Below are 4983 nucleotides of genomic sequence, written 5' to 3'. Positions count from 1 at the left end.
CTAGGAGGTGGATTGATTCAGTGACTGGGGTAATGGGGATGAGTGTATTGGAGACAGTGCGATTGGCAACGGACAGAGCGGAGTTTAGGGCTGTTGTACATAAGGTCACTATGAGTCGCAAGCAACTTGATGGCACATAACAACAACTGTTTACCAAATTTGAATATATTGTTTTCCACACCAGTTCCTTCCAATTTCCCTAAACCACTTCCAGCACCACAGTATCCATCAAATTGTACAACCCTGAAGACCCCACTGGATTCAGTATGTCTTGGAAAAAGTGCAGCCAGAGTGCTCCTTGGAGGCAAAGATGGTAAAACTTCATTTCACATACTTCAGGTGTGTTTCTAGGAGAGGCTATTTCTTGGGGAAGGACATCATGCTTGGACAGATGGAGGGTTGGTGAAAGACAAGAAACCTTCAACTGGATAGAAAGACATAGTAACTGTTGCTATGGGATCTAGTGTGTCAGGAAGTGTGAATATGGCACAAAATAGGACAGAGTTTAGGTCTATTTTTTATAGGTCATTATGGGTCACCTCGATGGTACCTAACGACAATAGCATAGTCAAATATTTTTGTAAGGAGAGACAGGTCTTTAGAGAGGGACATCATGCTGGGTAGAGTAGAGGGACAGCGCAGGAAGGGAAGACCCTCAATGAGGTGGATTGATTCAGTGACTGGGGTCATCGGGATGGGTGTGTCAGAGGCAATGAGATTGGCACAGGATAGAGCACGGTTTAGGGCTGTTGTACATAGGGTCGCTATGAGTCGAAAACGACTCGACAGCCCATAACAACAACAACAACATGGTCAGTAAAACACAAATAAATGTCTTTCTGATATTCTATGCTTTCAGAATATGTCCTTAGTAATATTTCTTATTTGATGATCTCTTATGAAACCAGCTTGAATTTCTGATAGTTCCCTGTTGATGTACTGCTTCAATTATTTTTTCAGTAATCTTCAGTAAGATTTTATTTATGTGTGATATTAATGATATTTTTTATAATTATCACATTGTCTCTATTGTTAAATGTACAAAAATATCAATCGGCACACAACTGCTTTTAAATATTTCATGGTTTAGTTGATTCGAGCATATCCAGCCCTACACCTATTTGCTGAAACACTTTAACTGACTTCTTCCTTTGATATCATCAGTACTTGATCATGTGCTCTTTCCTGAAATGGCCCAGTATCAACAAATTCTTTTTGGTACGGTGTATGTATTTCTTTCATCCTTTTTCGATGTTTCCAGTATTATTCAATAATGTGATAGTAAAATTATTCAGTATTTTTAAAAAAGGAGAAGGAGGAGACATTACACAGAATCACGGTACCAGAAAGAACTGGCTGACTTTAAAAATTTAAGAAAGTACAATGTGAGAAAAAGCCAATGAAGTAACGAAGGAGGAAGTGGAAGCTGCACTCAAGGCATTGGCAAAAAATACAGTCCCAAGAATTGATGGGATACCAAGTGATTTGCTTTAATTTACAGATGCAGTCTTGGAAGAGCTTATAAGTATGTACAAGGAAATGTGGGTGATCCAACTGAATGTGGAAACTATCAAACAATGAAATTAAAATCACATGCAAGCAAGATTCTGCTGAAGATCATTCAAAAATGGCTAGAACAGAGCATAGATAGCAAATTGCCAAATACTCAAGGAGGATTTAGGAAAAGCATCAGGGTTGCTGATGCCAGATGGATCCTAGCTGAAATTAAAGAATACCAGAAGAATTTCTATTTGTGATTTACTGATTATGTAAAGGCATTTATTAAAAGGAACATAACAAGTTGTAGCTGACACTGAGAATGTGCATGTGCAGAACCTATACCTGGACCAGGAGGCTGTTGTGCAAACAGAACAGGAGAACACTGCATGGTTTAAAATTAAGAAGGAGTGTGCCAGGTTTTTTCTTTCTCTATACCTATTCAATCTATATGTTGAGTAAATTATGAGAAGCTGAACTCTGAAGAGAGTGTGGTATCAGGATTGGACGGAGACTTATCAATAATCTGCATTATGCAGATGACACAACCTTGCTGCCTGAAAGTGAGGAGGACTTGAAGCAATTGTAGCAGAAGACCAAGGAATGCAGACTTCAATATGGATTGTGCCTCAATTTCAAGAACACAAAGATTCTTACCACTGGACCGATATGTAACATCATAATGGATGGAAAGAACATTGAAACTGTCAAAAGCTTCATCTTGCTTGGATCCATAATTAACACCCGTGGTACTAGCAGTCAGGAAATTAGGAAACATGTTGCACTGGGCAAACCGTATTCAGGAACTTCTCCAAATTACTGAAGACTAAGGATGTCAGATTGAGGACTAAAGTGCATCTGCTTCAGGTCATAGTCTTTTCAATCACTTGCTATGCATCTGACAGCTGGACAGTGATTAGGATAACAGAAGAATCGATGCCTTTGAGCTTTAATGTTGAAGAAGAGCATTGAACATCCCATGGATGGCTAAAATAACAAATAGATATGTCTTCGAGAGGGAGCAGACAGAGTGCTCTTTGGAGGCAAGAATGATGAGGCTTCACCTCACATACTTTGGACGTGTTTCTAGGAGGAACTATTCCTTGGAGAAGAACATGATGCTGGGAGGGGTGGAAGGATGGTAAAGGGAGGAAGACCCTTGACCAGACAGATTGATATGGTGACTACTACAATGGACTGTTGTGTGTCAGGAAGTGTGAAGATGGCGCAGGATAGAACAGAGTTCAGATCTTTTGTTCATAGAGTCACTATGAGTGGCACTCAACTCGGTGATACCTATCAACAACAACAACACAATACTGCTGTTGACTGAGAGGCTAATTATGAACTAATTAAGCTAGTATGAACTAATGAGGGGATTTTGTCTTGTGGTTAACCCGGAGTGTGACTGCTTAACTGGGACTTTCACTGTAGACTTTGCCTTCCCTCCACACATCAGTTCCCTAATTAATCTCACAACTGTGAGTAATATGTTCTGTAAAATCTATTTAGTCATTTGCAACTAATATCAAACTAAATGATTACTAGAAATAGGTATAGGAGCATGGGTAACCATATTTGGCCTTATAGGGATCAGAATATACTGTGAATCTTGTTGATGGAGAAAATTCCCATTTGTGGAGTTAGACTTGGCCATCTGCATGCTGCCTTTGCTCTTTTTATAATACCCTACCCCATTCTTCCCTTCTATAACACTCAGAAATGCCAGGAACAAAAGAAACTGATTTAAGATAGTTCTCCTAAACTTGTTCTATTTGTTACCTCAGAACCTAGTTCAAATTAAAACAACAACAACAACAACAACAAACACCAAAACATTGCTATAGAGTCAGAATTAATTCAAAGTTAACCTGTCAGGGTGTTTTCAGAGGCTGTAAAACTGCTTTGGAGGAGATTGTCCATCATTCTTTTATGGTGCCACATATGGATTCAAACAGCCACAAAGGTGCCACGTTTGAGTTAGTGGAACTCCCTGCCAACAATGCCACCAGAGCTCTCCTCTAACATAATGTTTTACCTACTAATTTTTAACCACACACAGACACACACATACATATTAGTAAAGGCAAGAATGTCTATCAGTTTTTCCTAAGTAAGATGTCCCAGAGAGCTCTCACAGCCTAGTCAGTAGAGATTTGCACTGCTAGCCAAAAAGCAGGTGATTTAAATTCATCAGCTCTTTCGTAGAACAAAGACAGACAATCTCCTCCCTTGAACTTCACAGGCTCTGAAAATCTAAAGGAATATAAGGTATGACTGAGTTCTGATATGACCAAGTGACGTTCATCTTCTCAAATAGTAGATGAAATTAAGGACTTTGAATTGTGGCGTTAGCGAAGAGTACTGAAAATATATCAACTATCAACTGACAAAACAACAAAAATTTTCTCCTTTAAGAATTGCAGAAAAGGTGTTCCTATAGTCAGGGATAATGGAACCTGATCTCACATACTTCGGGCATCTAAGGGTCAGTCCTTGGGAAAAAAAATACATTGTATTGGCAAATATAGACAGTCAGCAAAAAAGATAAAGATATTCAATGAGATGAGCTGGCATAGTGGTTGTAACAATAGAGATACATACATGTATAGATATATATAGATACATATATTTGTCGAATTATGGATAAATAGATTAATCAATCAACTAAAATAACCAATAATCTTCCATTTCAAGAAGAAATCAAGTGATAGATTAAAATGATTAATATTTAGAAGTCTTACAGGGTCACTATAAGTCATAGTCGATGAGATGGCATGTAACAACAACAACAACAAAATATAAAAGATTTAACTTATAGATCACGTAATAGCTCCATGTATTTATAACAAAAATCATTCTTTTTCTTTACTAGTGTCATTTTGCTAAAAAAGAATTGGCAGACACAGAATAATTTCACGAAACAACTTATGAGCAAGAGTTTGTGGTAATGAAGGAAGAAGTTTAAGCTGCTCTGAAATAATTGGCAAAAAACAAGGCCCCAGGAATTGATGGTGTACCAACTGACATATTTTGACAGACACTGACCTAGATGTGCTCACCAATTTGTGCCAAGAAATGTGAAGGACAACCACCAGGTCAACTGACTGGAAGATAGCCACATTTGCCCCAATTTCAAAGAAAGGTGACCCAACAAAGTGTGGAAATTTTTAAATAACATTATTGATATCACATGCAAGCAAGATTTTGCTGAAGGTTATGCAAAAATGACTAGAATAGCATATCAACAGAGAAGTGCCTGAAGTGTAGGCGGGTTTTAGAAGAAGTCATGTTACTAGGGATTGTTGTTGTTGTTGTTATGTGCTGTCCAGTCGCTTGCGACTCATAGCGACCCTATGTACAACAGCCCTAAACTCCGCTCTGTCCTGTGCTAATCGCACTGTCTCTGACACTCCCATCCCAATTATCCCAGTCACTGAATCAATCCACCGCATAGAGGGCCTTCCTCTCCTGGGCCGTCCCTCC

The sequence above is a fragment of the Elephantulus edwardii genome, unplaced genomic scaffold, assembly GCF_000299155.1.
Source record: "Elephantulus edwardii isolate Elephantulus edwardi_28Jun2011 unplaced genomic scaffold, EleEdw1.0 scaffold00123, whole genome shotgun sequence".
NCBI classification, from domain to species: Eukaryota; Metazoa; Chordata; class Mammalia; order Macroscelidea; family Macroscelididae; genus Elephantulus; species Elephantulus edwardii.
The sequence above is the reverse complement of the archived record's forward strand: the minus strand, read 5'-3'. Positions refer to the sequence as shown.